The 17,152-nt window shown below is 40.4% G+C and overlaps 1 pseudogene across 1 annotated transcript; it reads right to left on the bottom strand.

The window, feature by feature from the left end:
* Positions 1-15,984: 15,984 nt before the first annotated feature.
* LOC103274762 lies at positions 15,985-16,769 on the bottom strand (annotated as a pseudogene). Its single transcript, XR_505274.1, has one exon. The product of XR_505274.1 is annotated as a 40S ribosomal protein S6 pseudogene (transcript).
* Positions 16,770-17,152: the final 383 nt, after the last annotated feature.

The following is a 17,152-nucleotide window of genomic DNA, read 5'->3' as shown; positions in this document are numbered from 1 at the left end:
TACACTGTAGAAAGAACTTTACCAAGTCATATAGTCATCAGACTATCCAAAGCCTATGTGAAAGAAAAAAATTCTAAAACAGCAAGAGAGAAGTGTCTAATCACCTATGAGGATAATTCTGTCAGACTAACAGTAGTCTTCTCAGCACAGCCTTACAAGTCAAAAGAGATTGAGATTGTATTTTCAGTCTTCTTAAAGAAAAAAATCTATCAACCAAGAATTTTGTATCCTGCTAAACTGAGCTTCATAAATGAAGGAGAAATAAAGTCTTTTCCCGAAAAGGAAACACCAGGGGAAATTTGTCACCACTAGACTGACCTCACAAGAAATACAAAAAAGAGTTATAAATATGGAAACAAAAGGGCAACACATGAAGAGTTTAAAACAGACAGGTATTATAAAGCAATTTCACAATTGACAGAGCAAAGCAACTAAGTAGTAATTAACATTATGAAAGCACAAAAGCTCACTTGTCAATAATAATCCTAAACAGAAATGGAGAAAAGACTCTACTTGAAAAATAGAAGTTGCACAATAGATTACAAAAACCCCACAAGATTCAGTGATATGCTGCATACAAGAAACTCACCTAACTGGTAAAGACATTTACAGACTCAAAGTGAAGGGATGGAAAAAGATATTCCACAAAACAGAAACCAAAAGCAAGAAAGATTAGCTATATTTAAACAGACTTCAAGTAAACAAGAGTAAAAAAAAAGACAGAGAAGGTCATTATAGAAATGATAAAGGGATCGATTCAACCAAAGATATTAAAATTCTAAATATGTATGGACCAAACACCAGAGCACACAGATTTATAAAACAAACATTACTACATAAAAGAAAAGAGATAGAAGCAATAACAATAATTGGGGGGAACTTCAATACCCCCACTGACAGCACTAGACAAATACTGGAGCCAAAAAAAAAAAAAAAAAAAAAATCAACAAAGAAATGCTCAACTTAAATTGGAAAATATACCAAATGAGTCTAACAGATATTTATAGAACATTCTACTCTACAACCACAGAATATATATTCTTCTTATCTGTGCATGGAAAATTCTCAAAAAAATTGACCATGTAATAGGCCACAAGATAAATCTCAATAAATTTAAAAAAATCAAATTCATCCTAAGTACAAGGGGGTCCCCCTCAAATGGAATTTATTTATAAAAAACTGTGCATTTATTCTTACATGTTTACACTTCAGTCACCTTCAAAGTACTCTCGGCTTGATGCAATATACCTATCGAGATGGCTTTCCACAGTTCAAAATGGTTTTTGAACTCGTCAATTTTGATGCCTTTTAGTGCTTCTGCCGTTTTTTTAAATTTCACCTCTTCCACATCAAAACGTTTCCCTTTGAGGACTTTTTTTCATCCAGGGAAACAACAAAAAATAATTTCCTCAGTGCGATCCAGTAAGTAGGGAGGGTGGAGCAAGGGGGTCATGCTGTTTTTGCTCAAAAACTGCTGAATACTCAGTGCCTTGTGGGCAGGTGCACTGTCATGGTAAAAGAACCTGTTTGTCACCACTCAGGATGTTTCTTCTGCAAATCATGACACAAGTTTCTCAAAACTTCCAGATAAAAACTTTGGCTGACTATTTGATCTGAAGCTATACAAATTCCGAGTGTACAACAAGAGGACTGTCCTCCAAAAAATAATTCCATTTTTTGGTCTCCTAGTTTGCATATAAACTAGAAAACTTAGAGGAATGGATAAATTCTTGGAAACGTAAGACTTTCAAAGATTGAACCACGAAGAAATAAAAATCCTGGCCAGGCGCTATAATCCCAGCACTTTGGGAGGCTGAGGCGAGAGGATTGCTTGAGCCCACGGGTTCAAGACCAGCCTCGGCAACTAGGTGAGCCCTTATCTCTACAATAAAAAATCAAAAAATTAACCAGGCATGGAGGCACATGCCTCTGTTTTCAGCTACTTGGATGACTGAGGCAGAAGGATCACCTGAGCCCAGCAGGTCGAGGCTGTGGTGACTGTGAGTGTGCCACTGCACTCCAGCTTGGGTGACAGAGTGAAACTCTTCATTCAAAAAAAAAAAAAAAGTCCTGAACAGATCAATAGTGAAAAATGAATTGAATCGGTAATAAAAATTCTCCCAACAAAAAAAGCCCCAAACGAGATGAATTCATAGCCAAATTCTACCAGACATACAAGGAAGAATTGATACCAATCCTACTGAAATTGTTTTAAAAAAAATCAAGGAGGTTTTCAAATTGGAAAACAGGAATTAGATTATCTCTGTATAACAAAACTGGAGGTATTACATTACCTGACTTCAAACTATACGACAAGGTTATAGTAAGCAAAACATCATGGTACTGGCATAAAGATAGACATATAGATAAATGGAACAGAATAGGGGACCCAGGAATACTGAGTAGCCAGGATGATGTGGACAATGATAGTAACAGAGGTCATGAAAAGCTTATCTTATTCACAAGTTCTGTGCACATCAGTCAGCAGATGTTGTAATGGGCTTTGTGGGTTGACCTCCTGTCCAAGGCAGCACTTCCAGACAAGAACCAGCAGCAGTGGTAGCAGTAGGGTTTATGCTCAACCTTTGTTAACCAGGTACTCAGAAGTCCCAGTCTATGGGTTGACCTGTGGGACACTCAGTGTTCTGGGTCCAGCACTTTGTCTTGGAGGCAGGAAGTGAAGCTGGGTGGGGCTAGACTGGGCAAGCCTGCACTCAGGTCTTCCAATGCCAGGTGCAAGCACCAGCCCCGATAGGGGGCCAGGAGCACATTTCTTGAACCCTTAGAGAAGTGTTGGTGAGGAGCAGAGCTGCTGTGCCAAAGTCCCAGCATGGAAATAGAGAGGCAGTCCTGGTGCCACAGTTCAGTTAACAGGAATGGGATCTGCTTCTCTCTCACATGTGAGGCCTGGTGGGACTCACTCCCCTGTCCCAACTTTGGTAGCGAGTCATGACAATTAGTTAAGTCCCACACAGTTCGCATTCATCTGTGAAACTGCTCTGGTCAGTAAAACTCGATTCCTGGGTCAAAACTTTGCCTCGCAGGCAAATCTCCTGTTGCTATGGTACCATGAATAGGGAGAAGCCCAATTCCAGCATCTGCGACTAGAGCTCACAGTATCCTCATTTCTCAATTCTGGCTGTGGGGTCCTTTTGCCCCTTGAGACCTAGATGACCATTCCCTGTCGTGAGACTCTCTAATGCCAGTGGCTTTCACCTCTGCTAGCTCGCAAGATTCCTCATAGCTTGCCAAAAGCTAAGGTCAAGAATGGCATTCTCCTATGAGTGCCCAGGTCTGGGAATGTGTGTTAGACACTACCCAGTGCCATTTCTTCTCACAGTCTCTGGGCCTGGCCACTCCCCAAGTTAGATACAGGGCTTTGGAGGGTCACAGTGCTCTCCCATGGCCTGGATTGCCTGGTTCTCAGTGGAAACCTGGCCCCATGTGCCAACACCTTCCAGTGGGAAAGCTGTCAACTTTTCGAGATCTGTCAGGTAAGATAGGTGCTCTCCTTTTGAAGTCCTAGGTGGATACAAATGATAGTGTTCCAGTTTAAGTGTGTGGAGAAGAGGCTTTCTGCAAAGATGAAGAGGCTGGGTCTGATCCTTGAGAATGTACTGGGAGCAGTACGAGGGGCTGCACTAAGATGGTACCTGGGTGGAAGGACATCAAGGTCAGTTTAAGTCTGCCCTGAGAACGATTGTGGACTTTTGGGAACCAGAAAACTGGCAAGACATGCTAAAGGCTCCATAGTCCTGAGTAAGTTCATTCTGGCCAGTTCTATTGGAACTAGAAAATCCTTCAGGGCAACCCTGAAGAACAACTAAATTGGAGGTGTCTGGGGAAGCCAGGTGCCTGAGGCCCCTTCCATGAGTACAAAAATACATGAAAAATGGGTGTCTGACCTTCTAGACTCCACATAGGTGACAGGTGAAGAAAACCATTTCAGAGGAAAACTATTGTACAGTACCACCTCAGGTGAATAGATTATGCCTGTCACCAAACTGGGGCCTAGCTTGTGTCATGATGTGGGCCTATCAGGGCAATCGTGAACTGCTCATGCACAGGCCATGAAACCGCAGAGAACCCTGAGACCTTGATCTGGGTATCTGGCCTTGGGCTTGAATCACTTCAAGTTTTCAGACCTGCTTTTGGATGCAAAAGCTAGGATGAGAAGTAAATGGCCCTACAGAAAACCCCGTCTTTTCTTAGAATGTCGAGGAGAGAGTGACCAGATAGAACTTGAATGGAAGACAATATGATATGACTTGGCCCCACAGGCTGTGGTGTCCCCTTTGCCCCAAAACTGTCAGACAACTCTCTGTCTTTTAAAGGGAAAACTCAACTTTTAAATGAAATGAAAAGAATTGGACTTGAAAAGAGCACAAACACAAAGACATACCCACACAACACAGATGCAGTGTCGTTAATTCTAGAGGCCATAGGCCTCTTGCCACTACTGTCAGTGAAGGGATTCAGAAAGTACACAGGAATCCTTCCCTGCCAGTTACACGTGATTCTACCCTGATTAAACAGACCTAGCCCAAGGGCCATCAGCTTCCATGGAAAAGTTATCTTTACCCAAACTTTTCAATCAGGATGCATGCTCTTTTTTTGAACACTCAGTATGAACAGAAAGCGGGGCTAAGTCCAAGTCCTCAGGATGTGCTGGGGCACTGTGAATGTGGGTGGCATCAGACGATACCAGGGTGAACGGACAGCCAGGCCAAGGCTCACTGCACTGTGGGCTTCTGGGGCCTTCATTAGCCTCAGATGCTGAAGGTAACTCAGTTCCAAGTAAGCCTGTTCTGGCTGGTTCTATCTGGGTCTGGAAGACTCTACAGGGGAGGCCCGATGAACACCTAAATTAAAGACAAATAAAGTTCCAGGTGTCCAAAGTCCTTGCCATAAGTATGAAACGTGTGAAAAACAAGAGGTTGGCTGGATAAACTTTTGTGGGCTCCAACAGATGAGAAGCAAACCAAGTTAGAAGCAGACTGTTTGACCTTGCCACCCCAGGTGGATGGATGATGCCCATCACCAAACTAGGGACTAGTTTGTGGGGTGAGGTCAGTTCAACATGGTGGAAGTAACTGCCCATTCATAACCTGGAAGCTACAGAAAGCCCTAAGCTCAACTTATCTCAAACACAGAAAGAAAAAAATGACGATGGCACATTAAGTCCAATGTACAAATGCCCCTGTCCAAGAACCCATTCTTTCTATAACCTCGAGATATTATAAAAAGTCAACCATCTTGCTTTTCTTTGAGTGTTTACATTTTGCATGACTCTCATACATGTTAATACGCTTGTTTGCCTTTTCTCCTATCAATCTGCTTTGGCAGTTGATGTTTCAGCAACCCATCAGAGGGTGAGATGGGTTTGTCCTTGGGCCATACAATAAGTTTTTGCATAAATAAATATAGATATTGCATGTAATTATATATATGTATACACACGTATGTAAATAAATAAATATATATATAAACATATGAGGAGAACCTCCCAAAACCCCAGAATTTATTTATAAAAAATTGTGTATTTATTCTTACATATTTTAAACTTCAGTCACTTTCAAAATATTCTCCATTTGATGCAATACACATAATGAGATGCTTTTCCACTGCTCAAAACAGTTTGTGAACTCATCAATTTTGATGCCTTTTAGTGCTTCTGTCATTTTTTGTTTCACCTCTTTCACACAGGCAAAACATTTCCTTTTGAGAATTTTTTTCATCCAGGAAACAAAAAAAGTTGCTTGGGGTGAGAGTGGTTGAATAGGGAGGGTGGGGCATGGGGGCCATGCTGTTTTTGGTCAGAAACTCCTGAACCCTTAGCATATTGTGGGCAGGTGTGTTCATAAGCCACCCATCATGAAATGGGCAAATGCATTGAAAGAATCTCCAAAAATGAAAAAATAATTCACTGGAGCTGAATGCAGCCTCTCACAACAACACTAGCTAGTATACTGGTGCTGTATTACAAGGGGCTCACTCTTCAAAAAATAATTTCTTTTTTGGGGGGCCCCCACTCATATATATATACAAAACAAATATAACTCAACACACACACACACACACACACACACACACACACACACACACACACACACACACAGATTTATAGTAGGGGCCTTTGGGTCTTCTTGCCACCTACTGACAGTGAAGGGAACCCAAGAGCTACAGGAATTATTTGTCTCTTGCACTTGTGCACAAAGTTTGGTAGTGTCTTTATTGCTTGGTCTTCTCTTCTCCCGGAGACCCAAGTTGCTCTGACATGCCTCCGTAACTCTGTGACCTGAGATCTGTAGGGAGGATGCCAGGACATAAAACTATCTTTCTCTTGATGAGAAGCCACTGGAGTGTGTTTTTCCCATAGAGTAAACCAAAATACAGAGAGCTCCTCAGCACTCAGAGAGAAATAGGACCAGCAGCATGACCCATGACTCACCAAAGAAGTGAGGATATCCACAGAGTGCAAAGGAAAAAAAAAATTGATAGCTGTGGGTTGCAACTAGCCAGAATTGTCTTTATCACCACACAAACCATGAGCAGCCCCTGGACAGAGGTGGGGAGGTGAGTGGGGGAAATTCAGAAATTCTGTGGTATTGTCATCAACTTGGATGGCCCGCTGATGCTCTTGGTACTCCAGTACCCTCATGGAAAATTGCCTTACTCATAGCTATGCTCTGCTGAAACCCATGTGGAGTGTTCCAGGAAACAACAACAACAACAACAACAACAACAACCCAAGTGACCCAAGCCATCATTTTCTGAGAACTCAACTCCTGCTGTCAGCTGTTTTCTAGCCAGCATAGAAATGAGCCCCAGGGCAAATAATGCTGCAGCAGACAGTTCCTGCCTTGAGTAGGCTGTCAGACTGCAGAGAGAACACCTAAGGCTGGCTGCTCTTTGAGATTCTGAGTACAGACTGCCTGAGGCTAAGGTTAGGGAGTTGGATAGAACTTGTTGCCGTAGCAACCTTTCACTCCTCCTGTAAACTCTTTTGTGTAGATTCTTCATAACAGCATTACCCCAGTGGCCAGACTCCTTCTCAACCTCCACTGGGGTAGCCATCCTGCACACAGCTTGAGCTTGAGTGTTTTCCCTCTCACTCTTCTAGAAGGCCCAAAGCAGAAGGAGATCTTGGATAATGCCCACAGCCCCACGCACTGCCTAGGATGGCTAGGTACTTCCTGTAGGGCAACATAGGCCAATCAGAAAGCCCTCAGCTATCATTACAGTTGACTGTCTCTCACAAGTGTCACATCCTGTCCAAAAGTCAACAGGCACAGCCCATTACATTTGATATAATACCTCAGCTTTGGGGAAGGTCTGATAGCTAACACCAGGTGATAGTTAACACCATTATCCTAACTACCCCAGCCACTCAGACTGCCTTGAGCTTGTGTAAGTACCCAGTACAGCACTAAATTATAATTGAGAAACTCACCACATGAAGGGAACCCTAATAATCAAGAGAACCCTACAGTGCCTACGTCAGCCTCCTGAAAACCCCAAATAAGAATAAATAGTCTAACCAAATGAGAAAAAAAAACCAGAAAAATAATTCTGACATTATGAAAAGAGAAGACCACACTAACCCTTCAGCAATGGATCCCCACCAAAATGAAACCTTTAAAATGCCAGAGATAGAACTAAAAAGATTGATTATAAAATTGCTCAATGAGCTTCAGGAGAAAGTTGAAAGCCAACATAAAAAAATATCCAGGACATGAATGAAAAATTCTCCAAAGAGATGAACACCTTAAAGAAGAAAAAAGAAAGAAACAAAAACAAACTGTAATTCTGGAAATGAAAGACTCATTTTGGGAAGTACAAAATGCAGTAGAAAGTCTTAACAGTAGACTAGAATAAGTAGAAGAAAAGATCTCTGAACTTGAAAACAAGGCTTTTGAATTAACCCAATCAGACAACAATAAATAAAAGAGAATCAAGAAACCAGAAAAAGTCTCCAAGAAAAGTGGGATTATGTGAAACATCTAAACCTAAGAACGATAGGTGTTCTGAGGAAGAAGAGAAAACAGGATTGGAAAACTTATTTGAGGGAATAATTGAAGAAAACTTCTGGCCATGCCAGAGATTTAAACAATCAGACACAAGAAGTTCAAAGAATTCCCAGAAGAGTCATTGCAAAAAGGTCATCCCTAAGGCATACAATCATGAGGTTATGAAAATTAATGTGAAGGAAAGAATTTTAAGAACAGTGAGACAAAAGCATCAAATAACTTACAATGGTAAACCAAACAGACTAACAGCAGACTTCGGTATGCGACATTAACATAAACAAATCAGTAGCACTGCTATGCTTCTATAGCGAGCAAGTCAAGACTCAAATCAAGAACTCAATTCTATTTACAAAAGCAGTCAAAAAGCTAAAATACTTAGGAACATTTAACCAAGGAGGTGAAAGATCTCTACAAGAACTACAAAATTCTGATGAAAGAAATTATGAGAACACAAACAAATGGAAAAACATTCCATGCTCATGGATTGGAAGAATCAACATTGTTAAAATGGCCATATCACTCAAAGTAATCTACAGATTCAACGCAATCCCTATCAAATTACAAACATCATTTCCCCACAGAATTAGAAAAAGACAATCCTAAAATTCATATGGAACCAAAAAAGAGCCAGAATAGCCAAAGCAACCCTAAACAAAAAGAACAAAGCTGGAGGCATCACATTACTTGACTTCAAATTATATTACAAGACTATGGTAACCAAAACATCCTGGCATTGGTACAAGAGCAGACACATGAAATGAAAATAGAGAATCCAGAAATAAACTCTAATACTTACAACCAACCAATCTTCAACAAAGCAGACAAAAATATACACTGGGAAAGGACACCCTATTCAACAAATGGTTCTGGGAATATTGAATAGCTACATGCAGTAAAATGGAACTTGATCCCTATTTCTCACCATAAACAAAAATTAACTCAAGAAGGATTAAAGATTTAAATGTCAGACCTGAAACCATAAAAATACTAAAAGAAAACCTAGGAAAAATTATTCTGGACATTAGCTTAGGTAAATAATTTATGGCTAAGACCCCAAAAGCAAATGCAACAAAAACAAACAAGTGGGACTTAATTAAACTAAAAAGCTTCTGCACAGCAAAATAAATAATCAACAGAGAAAATAGTCAAACTACAGAATGGGAGAAGATATTTGCAAACTATATAACTGAAAAAGAACTGATATCCCAGAATCTACAAAGAACTCAAACAAATCAGCAAGAAAAAAGCAAATGATCCCATTAAAAAATGAACCGACATCTCTCAAAAGAAGATATACCAATGACCAAGAAACATATGAAAAAATGTTCAGCATCATTAATTGTCAGGGAAATGCAAATTAAAACTACAATGATATACCACTTTATGGCTATTATTAAAGCATCAAAAAACAGTAGATGCGGGTACAGATGTATAGAAAAGGGAATACTTATACACTGTTGGTGGAAGTGTAAATTAGTACAACCTCTATGGAAAGCAGTGTGGAGATTACTCAAATAGCTAAAAGAAGATCTATCTGATCCTGCAATCCCACTACTAGGTATCTACCCAAAGGAGCAGAGATCATTATTAAAAAAAAAAAAGACACACGTACCCTCATCTTCATTGCAGCACATTTCACAATTGCAAAGACATGGAATCAACCTTAATACCCATCAACTGATCCGTGGTTAATGTAAATGCAGAGTATATAGACTATGGGATACTATTCAGCAATCAAGAAAAATGGATATATGTCTTTTGCAGAAACTTGGATGGAATTGGAGAACATCATCCCAAATGAACTAACACAGGAACATGTACTCACTTAAAAGGGGGAGCGAAATTAAGGATATGCAAAGGCATAGAGAATGGTATAATGAGTACTGGAGATTCAGAAGGGGGAGGTTGGGAAAGGGTGGGGGGTTGAAAAATCACCTATCAGTTACAATGTGTACAGGGAGGGGTGGTGGGTACACTTAAAACCCAAACTTATTCATCACTATACAATGCATCCATGTAACCAAAAAAGATTTGTCCCCCCTAAAGCTGTTGACATAAAGATAAAATCCCATGAAAGCTACAGGACTCCTTCCCTACCAAATTCATGTGACCCTATACTGATGGCAAACATCAGTCCGGCACTCTTTAATCAAACCCAGTCCAAATGCCATCACTTTCCAGTGCAAAAGTTGTCTACTTTGCTAGTCATGTCAATCATGATAGGTGATCTCCTTTTGAACACTTTAAATGTATACATGGTGTTCTAGTTTAAGTGGGTGGAGACGAGGCTTTCTGCAGAAAGGAAGAAAGGCTAGGTGTGCACATTCAGAATGTGCTGGGAGCAGTGTGAATGTGGGGAGTAAGATGGCAAAAGGTTGGATGATAGTGAGCCAGGGAAGATCTATACTGAGGACTAGTAAGCTACTGGGAACAAGAAAAATAGCCAAATGACCACAGATACTAAAGGCTACACAGTCTGAGGGAGCCTGTTCTGGACAATTTCATCTAGATCTGGAGAATGCTGCAGGGCAGTCCTGGAGAATCACCATCTGAGGCACTTGGGGAGCCAGGTGCATGAGGTCTCTTCCGCAAGTCCAAATAGCATGGAAAACAGGGTACTGGTTTTCTAGACTCCAAAACAAGTGGCCGGTGAAGAAAACCAGGCTAGAGAAAGTCTGTTGGGCACGCCATCTCAGGTGGACAGATATTACCTAGGGCTTAGCTTGTGCAGTGATGCAGATCTTCAAGTTTTATAGCAGATGTAAACTGTGTGTGCACAAGCCAGGAAGCCATTGAGAGCCTAGAGGCCCTAGGCTGGGCATCTGACATTTAGCCAGAAGCACTGCTAGCTTTCCAACTGACTTTGGGTCCAAAGGTTTGGCTGAAGAGTGTATGGTCCTACAAAAAGCTCTGTCTTTCCTGTTCTTAAAATCTCAGGGAAGTAAAAATCAGACAAGACTTGAATGGAAGAACATCTGCTATTACCTGGTCCCATAGGCTTTTGGTGGCCCCATTCACCCTCAAATAGCAAGTCAACTCTTTGCTCTGACCTAGAGCCCTAAGAAACTAATGAACAAACCGAGCTCAGTGGCTCAGTCTGTAATCCTGCGCTTTGGGAGACTGAGGTGAGTGGATTGCCTGAGCCCGCAGGTTCGAGACCCGCCTGGGCAACTTGGCAAGACCTCATCTCTACAATAAATAAAAAAAAATTGGCCCGGCGTGGTAACGTGAGCCTGTAGTTCCAGCTACTGGAAGGCTGAGGCGGAAGGATCGCCGGAGCCCAGCAGGTCGAGGCTGCGGTGGCTGGGAGGGGCCATAGCACTCCAGTCTGGGTGACAGAGTGACTCCAACTCAAAAAAAAGAAACTAATGAACAAACCTCGAGTGGCACGCAAAGGGGAAAACCAAGTGTCAATGGTGAGTGGTAGGACAGGGAGTGGGCTCTTCTCCCTCATCACCTCTGCATGGATATTATGAAGAGGAGGTATGAGGTAGAACGCAAAAATTCAGGAATTTATTCATTAAAAAATTGCGTATTTATTCTTGCATGTTTCAACTTCAGTCACCTTCAAAGTACTCTCCATTTGATGAAATATACTTATTGAGATGTTTTTCTACTGCTCAAAACAATTTTTGAACTCATCAATTTTGTTGCCTTTTAGAGCTTCTGCCATTTTTTTGTTTCACCTCTTCCACGTTGGCAAAATTTTTCCTTTTGAGGACTTTTTTTCACCTGGGGAAGCAACAAAAAAAGTCACTTGGGGCAAGATTAGGTGAATAGGGAGGATGGGGCCACCGGGGTTATGCTGTTTTTGGTAAAAAAAATTGCTGAACACTTAGTGGGTGTAGGCAGGTGTGCTTGTAAATCATCCAACCTGAAATGGACAAATGTGTTGAAATAATCTCTCTCCCAAAAAAAAAAAAAAAAAAGAAAAAGAAAAAAAGAAATTCACTGAAAGTGAATACAGCCTTTCACAATAACACTAGCTGGTACACTGATGCTCATGGGTTTCTGGAACACTTACCTAGCAGGGGAAGCCTGTACTACAAGGTGCCTGCTCTCCAAAAGATAATTGAGTTTTTTTTTTGGGGGGTCCCCCCTTGTATAGATGATAGTGATCATTTGGGGTCTTCTCCCTCCTCATAGATAATAACCAGATCCTAAGATGTGCAAGAACTCTACTGTCCTTGCCATTGTAAGTGGTCATTTGCAGCATACCATTTATACCTTGGATCTTTTATTCAGATTTTGTTGATCCCTGGGTCAATGTTATAGCATCATCATATGATTTGACAATACATGTTCAGGAGCCCAGATTTTCTTTGGCAAAAAGAGAAGTAGGAAGAGCTCCTAAGGAGCAAAGCCTGTTAGGAAGGAAGGATGAGTTGTGTGTGAGTGTCTCCTTCAGGAGCATTGACTCTTTGCTCCTTCTATAACAGCCTTGAGTGAGGAGAATCTTCTGTGAGACTGTCTGGGATCCTGTCTGCCTGGATACTCACCACACAGCTATTTCTCCCCACTCATCAGAAAGTCTGGCTCAGACCCTTCCCTGGGAACCAGAGGGCCCTCTGCTCTTCCTTCTCCAGACTCTGCAGAATTGAGGGCAGGAGAGGCAGGATGGCCACAAACTCTCTTCCTGCTTCTCTAAGATGCTGTGTCAGCTCTCCCCTTTTACCTCTTCAGCAACCTCACACCCCATCCCCCCTTCATCTCTTTTACAAGGCCCTTTGGGTCCTCCAAGGACTCAAAATAAAAAAAATTAAAAAAATGTATTTCCACCCTGCCATATAGCTTCCCTGAAGTGACAGGCACAATTTCTTCCATTTGCTTATTGGGGAGGAAGTTTCATCTGCTTGTGAAAAAGAAAAGACAAACAAGGGATATGATTAAACATTTAGAAAACACACTATTCAGGCAAACAAATCAACAAACATTGAGAGAGAAAGCCTATTATTTTGGTATACGTTCTTTTCAACCTGAAATAATAAAAGGATTAGAATCTGTTTTAAAGAGTTTACTCAAGGAGTGGGAGAAATAGTGCACTGAATTGAGTTAATTATCTCAGCTCACCATTGACTTTGCAAGTGCCCTCTCATTTTTCTCTACTTTAGTTATTTTGCACTATTTTTAATCTTTACTTGAATTTCCCAATTTTTTCACATAGGTGTTTACTCTCATGTGCCAGATATATGAGGGGGCATCCCTCAAAACTGGAATTTATTTATTAAAAGTTGTGTATTTATTCTTAAATATTTAAATTTCAATTACTCTGTTTGATGCAATACACCTAGTGAGATGCTTTTCCCACTGCTCACAACAGTTTTTGACCTCATCAGTGTAGATGCCTTTTAGTGCTTCTGTCATTTTTAGTTTCATCTCTCCCACATGGGCAAGACGTTTCCTTTTGAAGACTTTTTCATCCAGGGAAACAAAAAAAGTTGCTTGGGACAATTTTGAAGAAATAAGGAATAAGAAATAAGGAAGGTGGGTCAAAAACTGCTGAACACTCAGCACGGTGTGGGTAGGTATATTGTCATGGTGGAAGAATCAGTCACCCGTTTGCCACATCTTGGGACATTTCATCCACAAATCGTGATGCCGTTTTCTCAAAACTTCCAGATCAAAATTTTGGTTGACCATTTGATCCAGAGGAACAAATTCTGAGTGTTCTACAAGGGGCCTGCCTTTCCCCACTCCTCCAAAAAAGATAATTCTGAATTTTTTGGATCTCCTCGTATGCCTTGGAGAAGTCTTTGAAAAATATATAATGCTATGTTTTGTGTGTATATATTTTAAATACACATATATTATTTATGTAGAGATAGCTATTTACTTCTTAGAATATGCTTACTATTCACTCAACATCATTTTAAAGGTTTACCACCATGAACATTTACCATAATACTATAAGAAAGGGATTGGTAGTAGTGGGATACTGCTGGGGTGGGAGGACACAACATCAATAAGGGTACCTGATCTCAAACCAGGTAAAATGGGGACCAAAGGGAGGCCCAAACTTTACTTGTATACCTAATCCTGAATTATACCCCACATCTTTAAGATAAAATAGAAAAAAAAGGTTTACCAATGTGCTTTGTATGTATGTGTGTGTACACATGTACATATATTTATATTTCATATGGACTATATAGTTTGTATAACCATATTACATCATGAGGTTGTTTACAATAGCTTCACCACATCTCATGCATGAAATCTTCAAGGAAAAGGCATCCAAATACAGAACAGTTTGCAGTACACTAAAATGTTCCAAATAAGATCCTTGACATGTCCTTTTATAGACTTCTGAGGCTATTAATTAAGGGAAATCACACAGGATATGATAAAGTACATGCATAACTATTTTTTATTAGTACTAAGAAAACAATCTCCAAATGAGTCTCCATGCTTCAGATAAAACATGAACATGTTCGTATACCCACATTTCTACTAATTTTTGGAATGACACAAATTTCTAAAATTAATAAATGAATACAAAATGCTACGTTGTATCATTTATCTGATTACTAATTTTGTTGAGTTTCTCTTCACATATTTTTTAATTCACTGGAGTGTCCCCTAAAGAATTACTTATTCATATTCTTTTCACATTCTTCGGCTGAATTTCCCAATTTTTTAAAATATGAAAGAGTTCCTTAATGCTTGTACACTGTTGGCGGGAATGCAAGCCAGTACAGCCTTTGAGGAAAACAGTGTGGCATTTTCTCAAAGTTCTAAAAATTGAGCTACCATATGATTCCGCAATCCCACTTCTGTGAATATACCCAAAGAATATGCATTGCCATACCAAAAAGACACCTGCAGGCATATGTTTATCGTAACACTATTCACATAACAAAAACATGGAACCAACCCAGATGCCCATTGAAAGTGGACTAGATAAAGAAAATGTGGTACATACACACAATCCATAAAGAATAAAATCATGTCCTTTGCAACAACATGGATGCAGCTGGAGGCCATCATTGTAAGTGAACTATCACAGAAACAAAAAAAACTGAATATAGCATGTTCTCACTCATCAACAGGCTCTAAACATTGGGCATGTGAACACAAAGAGTGGAACAACAGATACTGGGCATTAATGGGGAGGAGTGAGTAGAGTTAAAGGGCACATAAGCACTCACTGAGTATCATGTACACTACCAGGGGAGAGAGGGCTTGCTAGAAGCTCCCACTCTATCTGCATGCAATTGACTTATGTAGCAAATCCTCACATGGACTCCACAACTCTGAAATTAAAAATGAATGAATGAATAACTAACTCAACAAATAACTAAATAAAAGAGTTCCTTGAAAAGAAATCATCACTAGTATAGAATGGGTATTATATGCATCAAAAATTCCTGGCTGCTTCTCAATATTTATTCTCTCCCTTTTTCTTAGTAACTGGAACCTTACGGCTTCAGTGATAACATCATCATTTAAATAAATATTACATTTATTAACCTACCTTGCAGTTCAATGTGGCCATGGATCAAAATCTGGGAAAGTGAAGTAGGGGCAGAATTGTTTGTGTACGACCTCCGGGGACGCTTTTTAACGGGGAGGGTCTTTTGCTCTTTTACTTCTTTTTCATCTCTGCAGCTTTGGATGAAGTTGTGTTTCCTGGAGTTACGGCAGCTACATATGACTGTGAGTAAAGGAGTCATACCCCAGGGAGAGTTTGAGGAGTAGGAAATCCTGCTGACTCATAAAGCACAGCTGCCACACCCAACCTGGATGGTCAAACTTCCGTCTAATTGTGTGTGAGCAAAAAGCATGCTGATTTGCTTTCATGACTATCATTTTGGAAATTTTCAGTCACTTTCAATCAAACCTAATTCTATGTAACAGAGGTGGTATCTAGATATACCCTCTTAAAAAAAATTATAGAAAAGTATCATAATTTGTTGGTAAGGGTGTCTGATCTTATCTGTTACTCAAAAAAATCTTATTTTTGACTAGAATCAGCCTTGTAAGTAGAAGTTCTCGGAGAGGACAGTCTGCATATCTTGGCAGTCTGTTTCTGGCATTTTTCTTTGACGTCCTTCATTCTCTTGGTCAAAAGTTTTGCATATTCTGTGGTCTCTTCCTTATTTTTCTTAGTATGCTTTTTCTTTAAAGCAATGTGACAGCATTTGTGTTGCAGGACACATGGAGTGACGAGACACTGAATCTTGGGTGCTTCGGTCCTGGGTTTCTTACCTTCTTTGTTAAAGGACTTTCTTACAGCTCATTGGCGGACATCACCTTCTTGAGAGAGATTGAAAAATTTGTGGATTCTGCCAGCTCTTTTCAGTCAGCCCAGGAATATCCTTCTCTCCTCCTCCTCCTCCTCCTCCTCCTTCTTCTTTTTTTAATAATAACCAAGTTGAGAATTCTCAGATTGGCATCTACAATGCAACCCTAAACAGATTTGCACTTTCTTTCACCAGGTCTCATTGTTCTATAACAGGAATGCTCCTAACTCAGCTGCAGGTGGACATGGCTATAGGTCAAGACACCCTGCTTAACGGGGAAACCTTGTTTGTTGTTCCCACCACTGATTCAGGCCTCATAACCCTTCCATTCTTCATTCAGAGTGTCAGCGGTAACTTCTGTGGCCATATGCTTCTCATAAAAAGTACGAAGCTTGAGCTTATTGTCCACTTCAATGAGTTTCCGGCAGCCAGTGGCAGGGAGGGAGACATTCAACTTCATCTTGAAGCAGCTGATTGCCTCCAAGGCATCACAAAAAAGAGCAAGTATCATAAGTAATGTGTGTAATGTGGCTTTGTCAGTCATGAATCAATCAAGATTAGTCCATTTTCACTTCTGGGTACTTTGACTAGAGTGTTTGACGTGTGTTTCTCTTCTCTTCATCACAATTTTAAGTCATTGAATGGACTGCTGGGCTAAACATGGAATACTCTTTTGCTCCATGTATAGCGTGTCCAGGATCATATCACTGCGTGATAGTGTCACTTCTAATATCATTAGGAGAATACAAGAACAACAGTGAAACAGATACATCTCTCAATGCGGACACAAGTAATCCCTTAAAATTAAGTGAACAGGAAACTATAGGCATACATTGGAAACAGAGAGTTCAAATACAGTTTATTAAATGAAGCCCCATA

The sequence above is a fragment of the Carlito syrichta genome, unplaced genomic scaffold, assembly GCF_000164805.1.
Source record: "Carlito syrichta isolate Samal-C Ts95f unplaced genomic scaffold, Tarsius_syrichta-2.0.1 Scaffold115139, whole genome shotgun sequence".
In the NCBI taxonomy this organism is placed as follows: Eukaryota; Metazoa; Chordata; class Mammalia; order Primates; family Tarsiidae; genus Carlito; species Carlito syrichta.
The sequence above is the reverse complement of the archived record's forward strand: the minus strand, read 5'-3'. Positions and strand labels throughout refer to the sequence as shown.